This window comes from Mobula birostris, chromosome 7 (assembly GCF_030028105.1).
Source record: "Mobula birostris isolate sMobBir1 chromosome 7, sMobBir1.hap1, whole genome shotgun sequence".
Lineage (NCBI taxonomy): Eukaryota > Metazoa > Chordata > Chondrichthyes > Myliobatiformes > Myliobatidae > Mobula > Mobula birostris.
The window spans coordinates 66,565,755-66,590,459 of NC_092376.1; the positions used below are offsets into that span (position 1 = coordinate 66,565,755).

Sequence of the window (24,705 nt, forward strand, 5' to 3'; positions counted from 1 at the left end):
TCATTTACACCATCAGCAGTTCTTTGGGATGTGAGAGGAAGATGGAGCAGCCAGCAGAAACCCATGCAGTCACAGCCAAAATGTGCAAATTTCACACAGGTTGAAGGTCAGGATTGAAGCACAGGCCATTCAATGCCATGCCACAGGGTTCTCCTCAGATCAACGTGTAATAAGACAGATGAAATTAAACAACACAATTGGTGAGCTTTCTTCGAATACTGTAACAAAAAAAGCTGTAACAACAAAGAGGGTAAGTTCTGCAGAAAGGGGAAAGGGTAGTTCGATAATAGAACTAGTGATTTGGAGATGAAGAGAGCAACTTGCAGTGAGTCACCGCACTATCAGAAATTAAATAGAGAAAGATTAAATAGTTAAGATTTCTTTCACCTCAAGGAAGCTAATATTGACTTTATTTCAGAGCTGGAAGCATGAAACAACCCTTTTGTTCCATTGGGTCCTTGCTGATTTAGGCTAATCCTATTCTCCCCATATTCATCTCAGTTCCCCCAGGATCACCACTCACCTAATCAATAATTTACAACTGCAAGCAGGTTTGATACCTGTTTATTTAGAGATACAGCACAGAACGAGCTGCATCGCCCAGGAACTCACCTATTTAACGTTAGTATAACCACATGACGATTTACCTACTAACCAGTACGTCTTTGGACCGTGAGAAGGAACAGGAGCACCCGGAGGAAACCCACACGGTCACAGGGAGAACTCCTTACAGATGGTGCCAGAATTGAACAAAGACAATGTTAAGTTACATAAATAAATAATTAGTGTAAAAGAGGAATAACTAAGTAATGTTCCTGGGTTCATGGACTATTCAAAATTCTGAAGGGGAAGAGAGCCGTTCGTAAAAAGCCGAGTGCAGTCTTCACGTTCCTGCACCTCTTCCCAATGGTAGTAATGAGAACGGAACATGAGCGGGATGGTGGAGATAATGAGGACAACACTTGATGCCACCTTCTTGGGACACCACATCTTGAAAATGCCCTCAATGGTGGGCAGGACTGTTCCTGTACTGGAGCTGGGTGCGTCTACCTCCCTTTGCAGCCTTGCACAGGCATCGTGCGATTTGTGTGAACGCTGGTTATTTTCGTTATATCACAGCCTGCTGCCGTGGTTCATCGCACATCGCTTTGCCTCTCCACTTGTTGCTGTGCACAGCTTGGATACAAAATAATATCTGGTTACTTGGGGGGTCTTGTGCACAGACCATGACTTTCGACAATTCTAAAGCGCCCCGAGTGTAACCATTATTAAAACGCATTACGTTATTCTTCAACTAGATTATGGTGATCAAAGAGCTGGAAAACTACCAATAAATGTGTCTGGAAACCCCCTCTACACTGCATTGCCATTGTAATTACATGGGACGATCTTATCGAGTGGCTCCTTTGAGATCATACTAGCACACTGCTGGCGGTTGGTGACTGAGGGGGAGGGTGCCGAGTTGGCCTGATGTAAGTATTGGGCGTCGCCTGGACCCACGTGATGATGAGCACAGCACTGAGAAAACCAAGAGAAAGTTCAGGGGAAAAACTTTCCCAGGAACTTGCGCTGAAGGTTTAGTGAGGAGAGGCGGCAGCAGTTGTCCGAGGCAGTTCTCACAGCTCTATGGAAAAAAAATAAACCATCTGGTAGGAAGTATTTCAATTCACATAGGTAGGAAAATATCCAACCGGAATCACCTATGCCTACAAAGTGTTGAGCATCCTGTCAGTGCGTTTTTATATCGACAGGACCTGACAGAATGAAAGACTCTGCGCCTGCTAGAGTATAAGATAGATACATCGCTGAGAAAAACAAAATCTCCGTGGGGAAAGCCTTTTAAAAACAGGTAATGAATTAATTTTTTTGTACTCAGTTCTTTTTAGCGATAACTTTCAGCGGGAAGCGGGTGTTGTAGTTCTGCGTGGGGATGCCATGAAATAACGTTACGGGAGCAGCAATGGTTTAAACTCTTAATTAAACTGACATATGTTGGTGAACTTAGTCCCGTCAAGCACCCAAAAGTTAATTGAAATCAGAAGCATGGATTTCAAGGAAATCATAATAAACTTCAAACTGAAAGCAGCACGCCGCCAGACTGATGTGTTCCTTTCATTCGGTTCTTCTACCTGAAACATTAACTCTGTTTTCTCTTCCCACAGGTGCCGCCGGACCTGCTGAGCAGTTCTGGCATTTAAGTTTCTTTTTCAGATTTTAGGTCTCTGCAATTTTGTTTTGTTTTATTTGTGCTTTCATGTCAGTTAATCGGATTTAAATAGTTTTAAAATTTTTAAGTAATAGCTAAGATGTTGGCTTTCCGCGAACGAGATCCAGTAGTAATGCATCCCGTCGTGAAGCAAAGGAAGGGTGAGACGATGCCCAGAGGTGTTGTTCGATAATTGTTCATTCATCGTTTATCATTTCCCCTGAACAACTGACCGTAAGCGCTTCGGCGAACCATGTTTAAAGTAGACACCACGTTGTCGGGTTTATCAGGCCGCTGAACGCTGCATGAATCTCCTTTTGCATTGGGTGTGGCACCATGAGACGGGCGGTCAGATTCATGTTCATTTGAATACAGGTGGGGATGTCGTTGCATCTCCCGGTCCTTATCCCTCCGACAAAGGTTAGTCGTTATACCAAATCCGACTAATAACAGTAATTAATTCATTTTCTCCCCCTCCCCCGCACCCCCTACCGATTTAAGCCTATTCGGCGCCGAGTGATCCACCCCGCTCAAGGCTTTCAGCCGATTCCTCCCTAGGCGAGGGCGTGCCCGGGGCGCCGATTTAGCGCACGACCGCTAGGAATGACCAAGCTATTACCCGCAATTCTTTTCTTTTATTTCCAAGTGATTATCGAACAGTTAATCTGACTGTCTGGATCTCTTTTTTTTTTGGTATTGCTTAGCATTTTGTATTGCATTGCATTAAGGGTTTAAATGGTTAAAATCGCAGGCTATCAAAATGTGTAGGTTGAGTTGTTACTCTGACCTCTGGCTGGTCCATTTTCAAATCCTGAGAGATCAGCAGTGACTTGGAGATTAGATTTGTTGTAGTTACGCTTGCTTCCCAGAGTTGAATCATATCACCAACGGGATATTAGCACAGCCAAAAGTGTATTCAGTTCCATTAGCTGTAAACTGTCATCAACATTTCCAGACTGATTGTTCTCATTAGATTAAAGAATTTCATGGAGATGTTAAGACTTGAGAATACTGTAGTTAAGCAAAATTGCTTTCACCAACTGGAGAATCAGTGACTAGATGGCACATGCTATATGTCAAATAATTGGCAAAAAGATGCAGAAAATTCTTTTTAGTATGATCTGAAATTGATTGGATTAAATGATGGTAGAAGTTGAAAGTTACCAATGAGTCAGAAGGGAATTGGCTAAATGCTTTCAATGAAATACTTTCAAAGTTAGGAGAAAGAAGAAGAGTGGAATTTCCCTTGAACAATTCCTTGGATTTTTAGCAATGCCCCCTTTTCTTCCAATGTTCTGACATCTATACTCCCAACCACCCTCCCGTCCCCCAGTCATCGATTGTGGTAAATTTTCCAGTTACCCCATGGAGAGGAAGTCACAGGTTCACTTTACTTAGTGGTAGTTATTTTGTGCCACATCTTCCATCCCATCAATCAACATCTTACTCTCAAAATGAATTTGAGATCTTGACCCTATCCTTTTTCATTTCTATTGATACCAAGCCCCTTTCCATTGCTAACTTCACATTGTCCATTCCTATCTTGACCTGTGGTTTTCTCCCACAATTCTTCTTTTGTCTGCACTGAGGAGTGCATTGCCACTGCAGCAGGTTAGTCCTTTGACCTTGCACACTGTAGTGCAGTTGCTTAAAAATGTGTACATCCTTGTTTTCAAACCTGTATGCAGACCTCAGTTTGATGTGGGGTGGTGGCGGAAGGGGTCATAGGTAGTGAGTGGTTGGGCAGGTTGTAGTTGTACAAATGATGTTTATTCATTGATCATAATTAATGATGAGACAAAAAAATCTTCGCAATGCTACGTGACAAATGTTTTGGAACTTCTACTATTGAAGAGAGCACTTGTCCACATGATCCTAACATAAATTTAATATCAAAACACCTGAGCATTGGTGATGATAGAGTGCAAGACCACAAAAGTGCTCTTATCCCAGGACTTTGAAGTCAAGGAATTGCCTCATCTACAGCTCTCATAAACACACTGAAAGAGAACAGAATTGCACTAATCTGAATAGTATATGATTGTTAACCTTTTAATTTAATCCTCAAATATGTGGATTGTCTTTTTTTTTGTCAGCCACGTAGATTCATTTGCCCTAAAAGATTTCAAAGGGCAAATTTGAAACAAGATAATTTCTTACTTCTCCAGGTAGATCTAGAGCTTTGAAAATGCTTTAATTGTTGTCTTAATGGTGTCACTTTGGAAACTGTGTTTAATTTTCTGGGCCATCTCAGACATATGTGAAGCAGTATGTGTTTTAATGCCAGAAATGATTCTTCCCCATGTTGATCGTCCATTTATTTCATCTTTGCTAGTTTATCCTGTAGAATCATTCATACATTTTGCACATTATAGAACAACAAAGCAATCTCTCTGTGATTATATTTTGGAAATAAAAACTCGTGCTTTTAGTACGCTTAGGAAATGCTGGAGGAACTCAGCAAGACAGGCAGCATCTATGGAAAAGAGTAAACAGTCGATGTTTTGGCCAAGACCCTTTGTCAGGACTGATGAAGTCCTGATGAAACATCTTAGCCTGAAACGTCAACTGTATAATGCCTGGCCTACTGAGTTCCTCCAGCATTTTCTGTGTGTTACTTTGATTTCCAGCATCTGCAGATTTTCTTGTGTTTTTGTTTGTTGTTCATTCTTGTAAATATGCCTGTATTATGCTGATAATATTTGGACAGGCTTGTGCACCCAAAGATTGTGCATTGGGATGTAATCAAGTGTAACTGTTCAGAACTACATAATTCAACTTTCCTTGTTTTTTGACATAAATTATAGCTGGTGAATTAATTATGTAATATCAGTTTTCTTTTATGCAGCTGGTGAATGCACCTTATTAAGTGCCCATTTTGGCAGAGATTAAAATTGATGATTGAGATGGGTGGCGAGTCACTGGCATAGGTCAAGTCCGCACTTAAAAATTGCACTCTCAGTGATGATTTTGGTTGTGTCCAATGATTGAAGATTGTAATAGTGTACAAAGATTTGGATAATTCTGTGAACATTATTAACCTTTTTGCCATGCATTGCTAAAACATCTGTAACAAAAGCCAAGTTTTTGGTGATATCAGGGTAGGATAGGTTTAACCCTGACCACTGACTTGAGTGGAGGGGGAGATAGGGCAGTGGTTTTTGTAGAATTTGCTGGAAGATCAGGGCCAAGCAATGGGGAACCTTTGTTCGTAGGAGAATTGGAGTCCTATGAGGAGAGGTGTGGTAAATTTAGGGTTTGGCTACCAGAACATTTATTGCCTTTTGGGTAATGCTGGTGGAGATGCAGGGGGTGGGGGGCATTGGGTAGTTGGAGCCACTCCTCAGTTGTGGAGTTTAAGGGTTTGAGTTCTACAACTTGGAAGAGTGGGGAAGTGCAGGGGCAAATGGAGAGCTGAGGCTGGTGCCACCAGGAGAAAGGAAAACAATGACTTCATCGAAGGAGTCCCAGTCTGGTGTGGTCCTGTTACAACCTCATTGTTTGGAAATGACCAACGGCAGCTGTCTAGAGCAGTGTAATCTCTGCAGTGGTTTGAAATCAATACTAAATACTTTGGCTTCAGATAACTTAGTTTCTGTATTTATCAAAACTGGCCAGTTTTAGTGTAAGACATCATGTGTAATATTGGCTCAGATTTCTTATCTTCATTAGCACAGTCTGGCCTGCTAGGAAATTATACATCTATAGATTCCTAGATTATACATTGATACAAATACATCTCATAGACTTTGTTTGTGTCTGTCTCTGCCATAATTAACTTACCAATTGTATGACTATTTACAGCTTATCCTCGTGGCAATTTTGATCTCATCCTATCAGAGATGTTCATTTTCTCTTATTCATCCCTCAACTCTTGTGTCTGCAGCTTAAAGCTAACTTTTCTCTATCAGTGTCAGTGGCCTGAAATGTTAACTCTATTTCTCTCTCCACGGATGCTGCCTGACCTGGTGAGTCTTTCTCGCATTTTATAGTTGCATTTCGGATTTTGTCAAATGGCTTGGTATTTCAAAACTTCGTACTCATGGGATGTTGTGCATGTTCAGCAGCAGCAGAAATACACACTGCCACAAGATGTAACCTCACACCTACCATATAACTTGTCCTGTTGTTACAGTTAAGCCTGGTTCAATGAGAAATGCAGAAGAACATGTTAGAGGTAGAACCAAGTATATCTAAGGTGTCATCCTGATTAGCACAGGACTGTGTGCATGCTAGGCAGCTTGCAATAAACAGAGCTCAACTATCTTGCAATAAATGGATTATATAGATCTAAGTTCTGCAATGTTACCACCAGGGAGAGAGGGCAAATGAATGGCAGATGGAATTCAACTCAGACAGGAGTGAAGTGATGCATTTTGGGAAGTTTAGCCAGGGTAGAGTGAATGGCAGGATGCCAGGAAGTTTTGTAGAACAGAGAGACAGCAGAGTATAAGTCCATTGTTCTCTGCAAATTGCAACACAGGTGGATAAAGTGGTGTAAAAGCCATATGGCAAGCATGGCTTCATTGGGTGGAGCATTGTGTACGAGACATTTCTGAGACTTCTCTTGGAGTTCTGGTTGCCGTATGGTAGGAAGGATGTGATTAAGCTAGAGAGGGTGCAGAGAAGCTTCATAAGGATGTTAAAGGGTCTGGAGTGATTGAGCAACATGGAGAAACTGCATAGGTTGGGACTATTCTCCTTGTAGTCAAAAGGTAGAGGGCAGTGACAGTACCACTTTAAAGGTTTAAAATCATGAGAGGTATATATAAGGTGGATGGTTGCAGTCTTTCTCCCAGTGGAGACACTTCTAAGACTATAGGTCAGTGTCTCCCAACCTTTTTAGCCCAAAGTACCTTCGTACTTGCCAGTGCTCCCTCCTAGACACAATATACTTACCAGCACCCCCACAGCGTAAAACCATGTCTACCATATGCTAACATGAGAAAAATGATTCTGCATTAAGTTTTTATTTATCATTAAATCTAGCTTACACTGTACCTGCACGCTGTACAGCAGCTTCAATATCAATGTGCTCCTTGGGCTTGTTGGTTTTTAGCAAGAGTTGAAATATCTGGTTCAAGTTGTGACAGCAAAAGCCTTAAGTTCCCACACATAACAATGTCTAAGAGGTTTCTGTGTTTTTGTGAGTATGTGGTTCACGGCACTGAAGCCTCTTTCAACAAGGTAGGAGGATGAAATAATGAAGAGCAGTTTGGTTCATCTTCAAAGACTAGGAAACTTCATATGGCAATGTAGCCACATACCACAAAAACTGACATTTTTGAAAAGCATTTTTGCTTCTTCATTATTCTGAACTTTGATAATTTCCTCTTGCAAGCTCTCTTCCTGTTCTTCCACGTTGTAAAGAAATGAGTTAATTCCTCAGTCTGATATTTCCAGATCGTCTGTGAAATGCCATACTTTCCATGCAGGGAAACTGTGCAAACATTATTCTCCTAATGTTCTGCTTATATATTTCCAATTTTGTGATCAAAGTGGCCACTGCACTTTTTGCCTGAATTAAATTGAAATTCTCACCCTACAGCTTCATATTTAGAATGTTCATTTTGTCATACAGATCAGCTAGGTATACCACATCTCCACTTCAAGTTCAATCTTGTTTCCCAAGCTCTTGTCGACATTGAGCAAGAATTCAACCACATTGTCAAAAAGATCAAAGAAATGTTTTAAGAAGCAGCCTTTTGACAGCCAACACACTTCTGTGTGAAGAAGGAAGAGTTCAAACTCTTCATCATTATCTTGGAGTGACTGGCAAAATATTGTTATTTAGTGGATGAGCTTTAATTTTGTTGATAACAGATATTACAAGAGACATGCTTGAAAACCAAGTGGCTGGCTGAGGTTTTTGGCTGCGAGATTTTGACGATGAATTACACAATGGATTGCAAACAGACTTGGAATTTCTTTTTTCATGAATGCCTCTAAACCAGCATGGTGACCTGTCATATTTGATGCTCCATCTGTTGCACAAGAAATCATGTTCCTAATCGGAATACTTTTATTCTCAATATACATTTTGAACTGAAGATTGATTCGTTGTTGATATTTTTAATTTTTTACAAAGAGAATCTCTTCATAAACTTAGCAACACACACAAAATGCTGGAGGAACACAGCAGGCCAGGCAGCATCTATGGAAAAATGCACAGTTGACGTTTCGTTGCTTGGATTTCTAGCATCTGCAGATTTTCTCTTGTTTGTGATTGGACATCTTCATAAACTTTTCCATTTTTGATGAACCATACAAATGCCATTAGCAATGTATCATTGTCTCACACAGTTGACTCATCCAGTTGTATCCCAAATTCTGTTTTTGGGTAGCTCTGTGCATAGTTGATGCTCAGCACCATCACTCATTTCATCAATATGACGAGCTACAGAGATGTTACTCAGAGGAATTGATTTTAAAATACTGGTATCCATTTTTAAAACAGTGATGAACACTTCTGATACAGCAGGCATTATTAATCTTTTGCCAATTGTATGAGATTTTCCACGCTTTACTGTCATTTTGGAAATGTTTAAAGAAGCAATGAGACCACTATCAAGGTAATTTTTAGCTTTTTTGGCAAATGACTTGAGTGTGTAACCATTTTCAAATGCTTCTTTCATCTTCTGGAACTGAGTAATACCATAAGTAGCCTTTTCAGAGTGTCTTACAGAAGTGTTTGTGCAATTTTGATGGTTTCATGACTTTGTTAGACAGTACAGTATTACAAATAAGACACATGGGGCGTCGCTGATCTGACGGGAACGGAATAAAGCCATACTCCAGGTATGTAACTTTACATTGGCGCACTTCCTGTAGTTTCTGTTTCTTTAGAATTCAAGGCTTCACTGCCTTCAGACTCCTAGAGATTGCACTGTATGTATTAGTCCATCATTAACAGGACTAAATTGAAATTTAAAAAAATAATACAAACTGGGAATGTTTATCGGATGTTGGCAATGGCAGTGAGTTGACATGAACAAAACAATGGTAGTGGCATGCAAAGACGAGGCGAAGTTGAAGATGATCACAACAATGAAAATTACATTGACAAGGATTCAGACTGGAATCGGAATGTCAGCTGGTATTCATCAAGCTGCTTTTATACTATTCCAGTTAGCGTGACTGACCTCCAAGATGGTTCTTGACCACAATATGAAGCCGAGGTCACTTTGAATGCCTTAAGAAGAACCGGCAGGGTCAGAAAGCTCACTGACTGGCTCTGTTCCACTATTTGATTCCAGTCAGCACTGTACCATTGCCCAACCTGTTCTCCATAGATCTGTAGAGAAAGTTGAGATGGTGTACTTTACTTACCAACTATTAAATTGCATGAACTTGCTCCGTGCTGTGAGTCAGGGAGGGACTGTTGGGCACCCTGGTTGCCAATTTATACATCCCCAATAATGTCTGTGTGGTTGGTAAGGTGAGGTGAGATTGCTGAGTTTCAGATGTGTTCTGTTGCGGAGTGCTCACTCTCTGCAGAGTTATGGTTCTTCCTGTGTTCCAGTGCCTCATCCTTTATTGTTGGAAGTGCCTGCTCTACTAACAGTTAATCAAGTGCCGTGCCTCAAGTCAGAGTGCCACTTACCTTACTGCCCCCAAGGATCTTGAATGCCCCCCCAACAACTCTTCTATTTCCCCTAATGTCCCCATTGGGAATCACTGCAATAGGCCATAGGTTTAAGGTGTTGTGGGAAAGCTTAAGTGAGACTTGGTGAGCAAGTTTCTCCACAAAGAGTTGGTAGGTAAAGAGCTGTCAGAGGAAGTGGTAGATAAAATATTTCAAAGACATTTGTATGTGTTCATGCATAATGGAATATGGGCCAAAAGCAGGCAAATGGGCTAGCTCAAAAAGGCACCTTAGTCATCTTGGATGAGTTGGACTAAGGACCTGTTTCAGAGCTGTAAAGCTCTTTATGACTATGAGTGATTAAAAACAACTAAATAGCTGCCAAGAGGAGGAAGCCTTAAGAACACTCCCAAGTTCAACAACTGTGGCTGCAGCCATATTTAGCCGGATAATCCACCTTAGTTTCATTCTGAGTTGCCCACCGTCACAGAAGCCAGTTTTCAGCCAGTTTACTACTCTCCACCTGATACCAGGAAATAGCCAGTAGGACTGGGTACAGCAGGAATAAGGTAAAGAGTGAGGCACTGGATCGGTAAAGCAATCGGCAGACCTAAGGGATGCAAGGGAAAGTAGTGCTGAGAGATTGAAAAGCAAATGGAAAGGTGTAAATAGGAGTTCCCAAAGGAGGAGCTGAAAGTATGTCAGAATGATCGTAGCAGGGGGATAGTAAATGTAGGGGAATGCACCAAGGTTGGAAAGAGTGAAAAACCGCTGTGTGTGTGGGGATAGAAGACCTCCGACCACAGCACAAACACGACCTGCGTGACGGGACGGTCTAAGGAGAGGGAGAAAGCGTTTGAATGAAAAGGAGCATGAAACTCAGTTGGATCAATGACAGAGCCAGCTGCCCTTTTCATCTCTAGCACTAGTGTTTAAACAGTTAAGTTACTGGGCTATCACATTTAGACTAGCCCATGTAATCTCTCTAAAGGAAGACAACTTACAATTTGCATCAAATGTCTAATATACAACTGATGAAGTTTGGAATGTCTCAATGCCTGGTTAATGCCTTTCCTGTATTGCCAATGCTGCTACACACATGGACTTGCCTTCAGAGCTGTATTTTGGAAACTGTTTTGCTAGTCTGTGTCTGTGCTGATCGTAGCAACTCTATGTCCAATTCTGCTTCACTTCATTACAATACTGGTGTTGGTAAAAAATATTAATTGTTTGTGATCAGTTGGAAACTCCTGTATGCAAAGCAATCTCTTAACATGGAATGAGGTTGAACCGTCGATGGATAAGGCCTCCTCCACCCAGCACTTTGTTGGCAAAAGTGCATTCACTGGAGAATAAAATTGAGGATCTGAGGGCAAGACTGCTGTATCAGAGGCCAATGAGAAACATCTCAATTTTTTTGCTGCTTTGAAACTTGGTTATCTACGGGCACGCTGGATGCAGCAGTCAGACCAGAAAGATTTATGATTCACAGAATGGACCAAGCTGCAGACTTGGGTAAGGTGAAGGGAGGAGGTGTGTGTTTTATGGTCAATACTCACTGGTGCTCCGACATAGTGGCTCTGTCAAACTGATGTTCCCCCCAACATGGGACACCTAACAATCAAATGCAGACCATTCTATTTGCCTTGGGAGCCTGATAGCAAAGGGAGGAATTTTGGTCCTGACAGCAGCTTGTGTACCACCCATGACCAACTATAATTGAGCACTGTATGATGTTGTCTGCAGACAAGAAACAGCCCAACCTGATGCAGTTCAAACTGTAGTCAGAGACTTCAACCAGTTTTGCTTGAAGAAAACCCTACCCAATTATCTGCAGTATCAGAGGTCCCAACACACTAGACCACTGCTACACTAAGATAGGTAATGCTTACCGTTCCTTGCCCAGACCACATTTTAGTAAATCAGATCACTTGGCTGCCCTCCTCCTACCTCCAAAAACCAAGGCTGCAGAGACTAGGGCAACAAAGAGGTGGTTGTGGGAAGCAGATGAGCTATTACAGTATTGCTTTGAGTCAGTGGACTAGATCTCGTCGAGAGATCTGAATGAATGCTCCATAGTTGTAGTGGATTTTATTAAAACTGCTGTGGGTGAGTGTGTCCCCACTAAATCATTCAGATTCTTCCCCAGTCAGACGCCCTGGATGAACCATGAGATCTGAAATTCGCTGAGGGCCAGATCAGAGGCATTCAAGTCTGGGGAGACCAAGAAAGCTACAGAAGGTGCAGGTATGACCTCTGGAAAGCAACATGGGAGACGACAGGGATTTGCTTCCAGTTGAGCTCAGTACCTTCTATGCTCGCTTTGACCGTCAGAACATGGAGAAACCATCGCGAACCCCACATCCACCGATGATCCTTTGATCTCAGTATCAGAAGCTGATGTGCAGTCTGCCTTCAGGAGGGTGAATCCAAGGAAAGCCTCTGGTCTAGATGGCGTACCTAGCCATGTATAAAGACCTGTGCTGACCAACTGGCTGATGTGTTCACTGAGATCTTTAACCACTTGCTTTGGCAGTGTGTGGTATATGCCTGCTTCAAGCAGGCTTCAATTATACCAGTGCCCAAGAAGAGCATGGTGACTTACCTCAATGACTACATCCACAGTGGTGAAGTGTTTTGAGAGGTTGGTGATGATCCATATCAGTTCCTGCCCAAGAGGTGACTTGGATCCACTCCAATTTGCCTATCAGAGCAACAGGTCCACAGCTGGTGCCATCTCATTGTCTCTTCACTCAATCCTGAAACATCTGGACAGCAGAGATGCATACATGAGGATGCCCTTTATCAATTACACCTCAGCATTCAATCCATCATCCCTTCAAAACTAATCAATAAGCTCCAAGACCTTGGTCTCAATACCTCCTTGTGTAATTGGATCCTGGATTTCCTCATTGCAGACACCAGTCAGTTTGGATTGGCGAAAACAGCTCCTCCATGATTTCAGCAGCATAGATGTACCACAAGGCTGTGTGCATAGCCCCCTGCTCTACTCACTTTACACCCATGACTGTGTGGCTAAGCACAGTTCCAACACCATATTCACTTTGTGGGCCTCATCAAAGGTGGTGATGAATCAGCATACAAAGGGAGATTGAAAATTTGGCTGAGTGGTGTCATAACAAGAACCTCTCTCTCAATGTCAGCAAGACCAAGGAACTGATTGTAGACTTGAGGAGAGGGAAACTAGAGGTCCATGAGCTAGTCCTTACTGGAGGATCAGAGGCAGAGAAGGTTAGCAACTTTAAATTCCTGGGCATTACTACCTCAGAGGACCTGATCTGGACCCAGCACATAAGTACAATTGGGAAGAAACCATGGCAGTGTCTCTACTTCCTTAAGGAGTCTATGGAGATTCGACATGTCATCGAAAACTTTAATAAACTTTTATAGATGTGTGGTGAAGAGTGTATTGACTGGCAGCATCGTGGCCTGGTATGAAAACGCCAATGCCTTTGAATGGAAAATCCTGCAAAATGTAGTGGATTTGACCCAGTACATCACAGATAAATCCCTCTGAACCATTGAATGCATCTACATGAAACACTGTCACAGGAAGGCAGTGTCCGTCATCAGAGATCCTCACCACCCAGGCTGTGCTGCTGCCATCAGGTAGAAGGTACCAGAGCCTCAGGACTTGCACCATCAGGTTCCAAGAACTGTTACTATCCACAACCGTCAGGCTCTTGAAAAAAGGGGATAACTACACTCACTTGCCCTTCCATTGAGATGTTCCCACAACCAATGATCTCACTTCAAGGACTTTTTATCTGGTTATCTAATGTTCTCATTATTTATTGCTACTTATTTGTCTTTACACGTGCACAATTTGTTGTCTTCTGCACTCTAGTTGATCTTCCATTGTTCCTGTTATAGTTACTATTCAATAGATTTGCTGAGTATGCACACAGAAAATGAATCTCAGGGCTGTATATAGTGACGTACATGTACATTGATAACAAACTTTTATTTTGAACTTTGAACTGTTGATAGATATTGCAGAAATGGTGTGAATTTTATAAACTACTTAGGCATTTTTTTTCAAAGGATTTGTGATTAAATGCAGGGGCGTGCCTCCACTGGGAAACAGATAGTTAGATTTTGTCAGATATTGAAATTTTAGCACCCTCAGCAGATGGGTCCAAATAATGATGGACACCCACAACAATTCAGCTCATTAAAGAAGAAAAAAGGTGTTTGAGCAATCTCTGCCAATGTGTCTGGTCTTTGTGCAATCTTACTGGGTGTATCTGAGCAGAATATCGACTTGTCCTGATGAAGGCTGTTGACCGAAAGCATTGACTGTCCATTTCCCTCCACAAATGGTCAGTTTTGAATACAGCAGTGCTCATTGATCTAGCCTAACACTCCACCATGGATAGAATGGACATGCAAAAAGTGTCTCTCAGCCACCACAGGTGAGAACAGGGACAACGTCACAGGAGGAATGCAAACCTCAATAACCAGGACCTTATCCACTCCGATGTCACAAGGAGCCAGAGACTTGTGAGCAATGCCACTCAGGCTAAGCTTCCAAAAGGCAGCTGTCTCTCATATGAGACCCACTTGAGTTTCTCTAGTATTTTGTTTCTTGCGGAAGATCAACTTTGGTAACTCACTTCAATAAATTTCTTGATTATGTCTTCATGATTTTAAAATTGCAGGCAAAACAAGCCAGTGCAACAGTGCCAGTTGTATAAAAAAAATGACCTAGAAAATTGAGGGTGCCTTCTGGTATTTAAGTTTCATGGTTTCTTTGAAACTTCTGTTTTTGATTGTGAAACTTGACTGTAGAGCATTTGCAAATTAGGTTCAGAGCTTCGACTGGTACCAGAACCAAAATCCCACTGTGCCACTTTAAAACTTGGAGACAAAAGAGATTCTGGGAGCACGAAGGAAAACAAAACACCAAAGGAGCTTGGCAACGCATCAGCTTGCAACTTTTGCTTCCTCGGATACTGCTTTTCACTTAACTGGGTGGTTTGCACTTCCTTTGTAACACCGTGTTTAGAAGCTCCATCTGACAATTTCTTGCCACTGTTGGCACCTAAAACACACAGCTGAGAGCTCAGCAAGACCCCAGTGACACACAGTCCAGTGTGGTGGATGTTATCTTCGTATTCTTGTTGTGATAGCCCTGTTGACACTTGTGGCTGGGAAGTGTCATGCCAGTGCTATCCATAAACTGGACTGATACGTCCAGATAAATGAGCGTTGCTACTTTCAGATGTGACCAGCAATGTGTTTGAATGTGCAAGGAAGGACCAATCTTCAGCTTGAGCAGAGTGTAAAGTGAACAGTGTGCAGAATAATCTGTTGTCACGTGGAATCAAATACAAGAGCCTGCCTCTGAATACAAGCTTTGTGTGATCGCCCTTTAACATTATTTAAGAGCTTTTAGCATTTGTAAAAGGCATTTTTTTTCCTGAGCGCACTGAGTTCAGAGTCATTTTGTAGACCATGTCGTTTAAAACAGTAATGAAGAATTTTGAGTCATACTTTTGTTGATGTCTTTTGGGCAGGGGAACATGCCTTATGAGAATAGGTTGAGTGAACTTGGCCTTTTCTCCCTGGAGTGACGGAGGATGAGAGGTGACCTGATAGAGGTGTACAAAATAATGAGAGGCATTGATCATGTGGATAGTCAGAGGCTTTTCCCCAGGGCTGAATGGCTAGCATGAGAGGGCATAGTTTTAAGGTGCTTGGAAGCAGGTACAGAAGAGATGTCAGGGGTAAGTTTTTTACGCAGAGAGTGGTGAGTGCGTGGAATGGGCTGCTGGCGGTGGTGGTGGAGGCAGAAACAATAGGGTCTTTTAAGAGACTCCTGGATAGCTACATGGAGCTTAGAAAAATAAAGGGATGTGGGTAAAGCCTAGGTAGTTCTAAGATAGGGACATGTTCAGCACAGCTTTATGAGCCGAAGGACCTGTATTGTGCTGTAGGTTTTCTATGTTTCTCTAACTTGCATTATAATATCTTAATTTGAGGAGAGCCGGGTAGCAAAGAGCGAAGGGAGGATTGAAGAATAGGAAGTAGGTGGCTTGTTTTCAATGGTGAGTGCCAGCTGTAGGTCAAGAATGCCAGGGGACTGTTTTGCTTCTAGATGCACAGGCAGTGGAAGAGTACAAGCTCCCCTGTGAAAGAACAAGCAATTCTTGATAACATTAATGCTTGCATTTCTGGGATTTTTATTAACCTACATGGGAATGAGCTGATCTGTTAAAGTAAAAAAGTGGACAAAAAAGTGATTTTTGCTTATTTCCAATCACTAGAGAAATAACTGATACTCGATGTTAGTTAGTTGAGTAAAAAAATGCTGAGTACTGGTGCTGAGCTGCAATGATCGTCAACGTCGTGGCTTGGCCTTATTTGTGTTTTTTAGGTTCATAGGGACGGTTTTGGGGACAGCATGAGGAGTTAGGGGTTGGGGGAGGGGGAGTCAGAGGTCAGGAGCAGTAAGTGAAGAGTCTGGGCAGGAACTTGTGTCTCGTTTGGAGCACTCTGTGGTCGAAGTTCAGTGATCACAGAAGTCAGGTTGACAGGCCCTGAGAAGACCAACAATCCCCAGGTTGGCAAGTCTCAGTCTGGGGTCGGAGGTTCATATGGGCAGTGAGTCCTGGGTATGGGTGGGAGGCACGAGAGCTGGTAACCCCCCCCCCCACCCCACTGAGGCCAAGAATGTCTGAGAATCTGGGGCCAAGGATTGGAGGCCCAGCTCTGGGGTTGGAGGCCTGGCCATTTGTGCGAATGGATGAGTGGGAAGATAGGAAAGGGGCTTTGTTTTGCTGCTGTCTTGTTTTGTTGTTGCTGCTTACATTGTTCTGTTGAACATTGTGGGCATGCTTTATGCTTGTTTGGCACTGTGGGCTGCTCCCAGCACATTGTTACAGTAGGTGTGTTGGTTGTGAACACAAATGATGTACTTCACTGTATGTTTTGAAGTATAGATGATAAATCAGAACCTGAGTAAACTCTGCAAGCTCATCTTACAGTTTGGCCAATAAGTGTACAGTACAATTTTTATTAAAGATCTACAGTAGCCGGACATTTTAAAGTGATCACAATCTAGTGCCATATGAATAAACTTAAGATGAAACTCTTTAGTGTTCAGCGGAGATGTTTAGAAAAAGTGTATTTTTCTACTTGATGTAGTGCCGAATTGCAGTTGAGTTAAGCAGCCTGGAGTATTGTTCAGGTTATTTATAGGATTGTGAATTATTCATATTAAACTAGACTCAGCAGTAAACTGAAATTCATTTGTGTTTATAAAATTCTGTAAAATTAAGATAGTGTTAGGGTTATGCATGAAGAGCAATAAAGATTCCTTGTATCTGCCAGTGAAGCCAGCACCTGGTGGGATTTGTCAGAGGAGAACCCGTTACATCCGTGGAGGGGATAGTATCGGTGGTGGCTGTTGCAGCTATACTGAAAAGATAAATGAATGAAAAGATCATTGACAGAAGAGTCTCAACACAGGTCAGAGTGAGTGGTTTTAAGAAGGTGCATTCATGGGCTTTCAGCTTTATTTGGCAGCCCAGTCAAATCGACAGAGGAGGTTCCACACAGGTCAGGGCGAGTGATTTTTAAAAAAGTATTCACGGCCTTTTGTTTTTTAACGGCAGCCCGATCAAATTGAGATTCATTAGCAAGGGCAAATAAAAATAAGGAAGGGAAAAGCAGAGTGGCCATTGAGTGGCCAGTGATAGAGTGGGAAGGCTTGGGCGAGGTAAGTCTCTTCTTCATTCTCCATCTGTCAGTGAGCAGAGTTGCAGCTCCTCGGAGAACGTGTTAAGGAACTGGAGCAGCAGGTCAGTGACCTTTGGCTCATACTGGAAACTGAGGAGGTGATAGATAGGAGGTAGTCACCCCAAGTTCCAGGACGCAGGTACCTGGGTGACTGTCAGGAAAGAGAAAGGAAATGAGCAGAAAGTATTGAGTACTCCCTGTGGCTGAGCCCCTCAATAATAAGTATATCATTTTCAATATTGTTGAGGGGGGCAAACTACCGGGGGGGGGGGGGCGCTGGGAGCCGCAGCGACTGAGTCTGGTGCTGTGGCTCATAAGGGAAGGAGGGAGAAGAGGAGTGCAGTAGTGATAGGGGATTCCATAGTTAGAGAAGTAGGTACGAGATTCTGTGGCAGTGGAAGAGACACCCAGATGGTATGTTGCTTCCCAGGTACTAGGGTCAGGGATGTCTAGGATGGGGTCCATGGCATTCTAAAGAAGGAGGGTGACCAACCAGAAGTCTTGGTACAGATTGGCACCGATGACATAGGTAGGAAGAGGGATGAGGTCCTGAAGAGAAAATTTAGGGAGTTAGGTAGAAAGCTGAAAAGCAAGACCTCCAGGGTAGTAATTGGTCTCTGCTCCGTGCGTTGGTGAGAGTAGGAATAGGATGATTTGGCAGATGAGTGTGTGGCTGAGGAACTGGTGCAGGGGGCAGGGCTTCAGATTTCTCTACCACTAGGATCTCATCTGGGGAAGATAAGACCTGTACAAAAGGGATGGGTTACACCTTAACCTAAGGGGGACTGATATCCTTGCGGGCAGGATTGTTCCTCTCTTCAGGAAGGGAAAGAGGCAGGAGAAAGGAAACTGTAGGCCAGTTAGCCTGACCTCAGTGGTTGGGAAGATGTTGGAATCAATTGTTAAAGATGTGATTTTGGTGTTCTTAGAGGCACATGGTAAAACAGGACAAAGTCAACATGGTTTCTTTAAGGTAAAATCTTGCCTGATGAATCTGTTGGAGATTTTTGAGGAAATAACAAGCAGGATAGTGAAGGAAGGTGGACCTTGTGTACTTGAAATTTCAGAAGGCCTTTGACATGAGGCTGCTTAACAAGGTAAGAGCCCATGGTATTACAAGGAAGATACCAGCATGGTGTGAGGATGGCTGATAGGCGGGAGGCAAAGAGTGGGAATAAAGGGAGCCTTTTCTGATCGACTGCCAGTGACTAGTCATGTTCTGCAGCAACCGGTGTTGGGATGGCTTCTTTTTACATTATATGTCTTAGATGATGGGATTCATGGCTTTGTGGCCATTTTTGCGAACAATACAAAGATACAATAGGTGGATGGGCAAGTAGTGTTTAGGAAGCAGAGAAACTGCAGAATGAGTTAGACAGATTAGAAGAATGGGAAAAGAAGTGGCAGATGGAATACTGTGTCAGGAGGTTTATGGTCATACACTTTAGTAGAAGGAATAAAAGCATAGACTATTTTCTAAATGGGGAGAAAATTCAAAAATACCACTCAACTTGAAAGTTAACCTTTAGGGAATCCTGCACAACGACTCCCAAGTTGAGTCAGTGGTAATGAAGGCAAATGCAATGTTAGCATTCAGTTTGAGAACACTGGAATATAAAAGCGATGATGTAATATTGAGCCTTTATAGGGTATCGGGCAGACCACACTTCGAGTATTGTGAACTGTCGTGGGCTCCTTATCTAAGAAAGGATGTCCTGACATTGGGGAACATTCAGAGGTGGTTTACGAGAATGATTCTGGGAATGAATGGATTTTCATATGAGGACCATTTGATGGCTCTGGGCCTGTACTCACTGGAATTTAGAAGAATGAGGGGGGGATCTCGTTAAACCTATTGAATGTTGATAAGCCCAGATAGGAAAGGGGACGTCTGGGACTGGAGGCATAACCACAGAATAGAGGGATGTCCATTTAGAAAAGAGATGAGGAATTTCTCTAGCCAGACAGTGGCAAAACTGTGGAATGTGTTGCCACAGGTAGCTGTGTCATTATTTAAGGTGGAGGTTGATAGGTTCTTGATTATTCAGGGTATGAAAGGTTACAGAGAGAAGGCAGGAGAATAGGGTTGAGAAGGAAATGGATCATCCATGATGAAATGGCGGAGCACGTGATGGGACAAAGGGCCTAATTCTCTTCCTATCCCTTATTATCTTATGGAATGATAAGTTAGATAATAATGACAAAGAATTAGAGTGTTCTGATGGACAGTGAGTGTGTGATGATCTGTTTTCATGTTGATAAATTAAAAATGCTGTTTATTTGACCTAACCATTTATATACATTGTGTTGTGGAAATTTGACTGTAGTCAGATGAAAAGAACACTTGACTCCTGAGTCGCATTTCGGGACTTTTATTTTACTTGGTACTAAGGAGAGAGAGTGCTGCTCTCCATCAGCTCCCAACTCTGCTCTCCTGTTACAATAACATCATTTTATACATTTTAGCATAGTAATAGCAGAATTATTATAATATATCCAATCATTGTTTAGAAATATTACCACACTAACAATATGTTACCATTCATTAAAAAACTTGGAGTGAAAGGAGCAGTTACAAGATAACCTATCTTGTGGAGCTCAGCACATCAGCTTCTGTTTGTGTTCGCAGCAGATTAGACTCATCCTTGTCTTGTAAGAGTTAGCACGTGCTGTTCTCTATTTGCACACAAGGGTCTTTGCTTTGCAGTGTATAAACTTATACTCGTAGCTTATTAATCCTTTTCCTCCACACATTGACTGTCAGTTTAAAGGTTTGACATTTTATGGGATTTGGCAATGTAATGTGGAAAAAAGAGAGAGTTAATTGTATTGGTAGAGAAAAGCAGAGTAGTTTTAAATCCCTAGTATCCTTACATGTGAATCTTAAAGGTATCAAACTATAGGGAACAATTAGCAAAACATGTGGTGTACTTCCCCTTTACCACGTACTGAAATCTGAGTGGAAAAGGGTTTCTTTCATATCGATCCTTGATTATACATAATGGATCAGTGTACACAGAGTTGGTCTTTTTGCTTAAGAGCAAATACACTTGCCTTAGTAGATGCTCGCTAAACAAATAAATGCTGAATAAGTCAGTCATCGCCTCTTTAAAATTCTCCTTAAAGCCTATCTTGTGAATGCTAGTTATATGATGCTCTGTGTCTATGTTTCTGCTGCAAGTAAGTATTCAGTTACACCAGTGTGCGCGTGTACTTGTGCATATGACAATAAGCTTGACCTTTTTTGGCTTTGACCAAGCTTACAGATGGAGCACAGTCTCAAAGTAAGGACTCAGCATTTAGAAATGAGACTTTTTTTCACACTGTAAAAGTTATGAATCTCTCCAGTCATCAGGTTCCAGATGCAGAGCCACTGAGTGCATATGAGATGGGAACGCTTTATAAATTGAGCAATTGTGTGGACTTTGCAGGAAAGTGAATTGAATGAGGATCAGTCATTCTCTTAGTGAAAGGTGGAATCAGTTTGATCAGCCAAATAGCCTACTCTTGTCTCTGTTCCTGTGTTCATTTGAAACAGTTTGCCCTTTCGTCAAATGCGATGGTATGGAGTATAATAGAGTGAGATGGGATGTGGCACAGGATTTTGCAGGAAACAAGTATAAATTTAAGTCTTGTGCCTACACATTTACTGGATCTTAGCCCATTTACAACAATTTGGAAACAGAGAATCCATAGAAGCACGTTGCATTCACAGACATTAAACCAGCCGTTGAGTTGGGAAATGTCAAGACACCCGAAGGAGGAGGAGTGGAATCTGAAGATAGTAAACAATAATACACGATAAACAAGAGGTTCTGCAAATGCTGGAAATCCCGAGCAACGCACACAAAATGCTGGAGGGCCACAGCTGGTAGGGCAGCAGCAATAGAAATTATTATATTTTGTAACTCCAGAAATGAATCGAAAGAAGATACTGGAGCCAGGAAATGGGTGTACCGTGTTTACTTTAATGAATTACTTACATATGACGAAGCATGATGACACATGCTATTCACATACATGTTATCCATATAAATTATGTAAATAATGTTTAATTGAACAATATATTTACAATATTACTCAAATATTAAATACTCCACACTCCTCCCTGCTTAGCTATAAACTCCAAATCAATATAGAATGTATCTCAAATCATATATATAATATATTGAAGTTGCTGGTGAACGCAGCAGGCCAGGCAGCATCTATAGGAAGAGGTACAGTCGACATTTTGGGCCGAGACCCTTCGTCAGCACTAACTGAAGGAAGAGCTAGTAAGAGATTTGAAAGTGGGAGGGGGAGGGGGAGATCCAAAATGATAGGAGAAGACAGGAGGGGGAGGGATGGAGCCAAGAGCTGGACAGTTGATTAGCAAAAGGGATGTGAGAGGATCATGGGACAGGAGGCCCAGGGAGAAAGAAAAGGGGGGGGGGACCCAGAGGATGGGCAGGGGGTATAGTGAGAGGGACAGAGGGAGAAAAAGGAACCTGATGGCATGAACATTGACTTCTCAAACTTCTGCTAATGCCCCATCTCCCCCTCGTACCCGATCCGTTATTTATTTATATACACACATTCTTTCTCTCTCTCTCTTTCTCCCTCTAAAACAGACATCCCACTCTGCAAAAACTCATTTCAGGAAGGTAGCACCTCTGCCCCCCCCCCAGTCGACCTCCAAGGGTGTATGTAATACTTTGTTTAGTGATTTTTTTCTAATCTGTAAACCAAGTTGGGTATATGCAGAAAATGTGACATTAACATATGTACTTATATTATCATTTTTATTCTATTACAACTTTAAGCAAGTCTACAGGGAGTTTGGTCTCATCACACAGAACATCAATAGAGTAGCTCCTTAGCAGCCAGCCAGCTAGTTTAAATAACGTTAGCTATGCTAATGAACAAATGACACCTGTTAAACTCACCTCAACATGTCTTTTATATTTTAACCCACCATGGGCAATAGAAAAGTCACTGTTGCAAACAGTGCAGCGAGCAACACTGTCATTATTTTTGAGGTCGACTGTAAAGCCCGCCCACAGAGAAAACTGATAGGTCTACTTAGCACGAAGAGAGACCAATCAGGATGCTCGCTCTCCTTCTCTCTCTCAAAAAAATCGATTTCCAGGATACTGTATATAATTTCTGGGCGTCAGGGAGCCTCTATCAATATGCGGGACACTCCCGGAACTTCCGGGAGAGGTGAGATGTCTGCTAAAAGGTAAGTTAATCCTGGTGCCGTTAAAAATGAAGGAACTGGAATTTCTGCTGCACATTGCTGTCATTTTTGGTTGCCATGTAGATCTGAGACTCTGTGGGGTCTTTTCTGATTTTCCTGTGGATCATCTCTGCCATTATAGGGAGACTTCGGAATTGCATTTGGGAGAATACTTCAAGAGGAGAAAAATCGTCTTTTGTGGATTTTTCAGATATTTTTCCAGGGGTAAAGGGGACAATCCAGCAGTATTTTCTTGACTAGTTGTCCTCTTGAATTTGATCTTGTAATTGTGCCTTTCAAGAAACAGAGCCCATCTCTGCACTGGTGCTGCTGCTGTTAGCCAGGCACCCTCCGGTGCAATGAAAATGGACACTAGTGGTTGATGATCAGTAATGCAGGTAAACTCTCTCACATACAATTACTGGTTGCCGTGTTTTACACCCCAAACCAGATTCCAGGCCTCTTTGTTGACCTGTGTGTAATTTTGCTGTGCGGCAGTATGAGAACATGGCGCAAAGGCTATGGCACGTTCACTTCCATCACTAATAACATGTGACATGACCACATCCATAATGTAACACGCGGCTTCCCAGGCAAGCTTCTCTGGACAGTGTGGATCAGAATGTGTGAGTACAGTGTCTGATGTCACCATTTCCTTTGCCTTTTAGAAAGCTGCCTCACACTGCTTTGTCCATTGCCATGTCTTCCCGATCTGTAGTAATGGGTTCAAGGAGTGAAGCAGAGTAGCCAGGTTACTCTGTGGTACCTGTTATAGTAATTGACAAATCCTAAAGAAGACTGCAAAGGTACTGTGGACCACCACTGCTTCAGTTTTCTCTGCACCCTTGTGTAATCCTCATGCGTTAATAATGTGACCACAGTAAATGACGCTTGGCTTAAAAAATCCAGACTTGTCACATTGTGCTCTGAGCCCATAATCTTCCAGTGTTTTTAACACTGTCTTGAGATTTTGGAGATGTTCCTTGTCATCCTCACTGATACAATTTATGTCATCCAGGTGGAACTGAGTGCCTGGGCAGCCTTGCAGCAGCTGGCTCATAGCTTTCTGCCAGAGTGCAGGCGCAGGTGCTGCTCCGAAATAAGCCTATTATAGTGCTAAAGCCCTTTGCACGTGTTTATGGTGAGAAACATGTTGGACACTTTCTTTCATCTCCATCTTTAGTTAGGCTTCAGCTAAGTTGACTTTGCTGAAGTATTTTTCTCCAGGAAGGTTTGCAAAGATATCCTCTATCCTGGGCGGAGGGTATTGATCCACTTTCAGTGCTAGGTTAATGGTGACCTTAAAAATCATCACAGATCCTAGCTTTGTTCCATCTTGGCTACTGGGACCACTGGCATTGTCTGTGGGCTTCACTCAGTCATGGAAAGAATTCCTTCAGCCTCCATGCCATCAAGCTCACTGGCGACTTTATCACGAATATTTATAAGGAATTGGAGGGGCTTCACAAAACATGAGCGTAGCATTTTCATTTAACACTATTTTACCCTTGATATGTTTGAGTTTTCCAGTGCCATCCTTGGACACTGCTGTGGCACCAACCAGTACCCTTCTTAATTCCATTTCAGTTGACTTTATTGTAGGAGATGTGGCATGGATCCCCAATTAAGTTGTAGTTGCCTCAACCAATCACAACCCCACAATGCTGGCTCTCCTGTTTTTACCACATACAAGCCAATGTGGCTTGTTGGTTGCTGAATTTCACGATTACGAATATCATTCCCACCGGAGTTATCTTTTCTCCAGTGTAAATTCTCAGATGACTTCAGTTCAGTATCTTTGAAATGCCTGAAATGGAATTATAAGTCACTTGTGGAATGACTGAAACAGCCAAGCCAATGTCCAATTCCATTTTAGTTAATTTGCCGTTCAGTTGTGACATAAGCCATATTGCTTGCTCTATTGTTAGTTTT

The 24,705-nt window shown here is 42.3% G+C and overlaps 1 protein-coding gene across 1 annotated transcript in view; it reads left to right on the top strand.

The window, feature by feature from the left end:
• Positions 1–1,482: 1,482 nt before the first annotated feature.
• The window catches only part of LOC140200755 (serine protease 23-like), a 40,559-nt gene continuing 17,336 nt past the window's right edge, over positions 1,483–24,705 (top strand). Inside the window, exon 1 of the mRNA XM_072264353.1 lies at positions 1,483–1,849. The gene's annotated coding sequence lies outside the window, so the exon portion shown is untranslated. The remainder of the gene's footprint in view (positions 1,850–24,705) is intronic.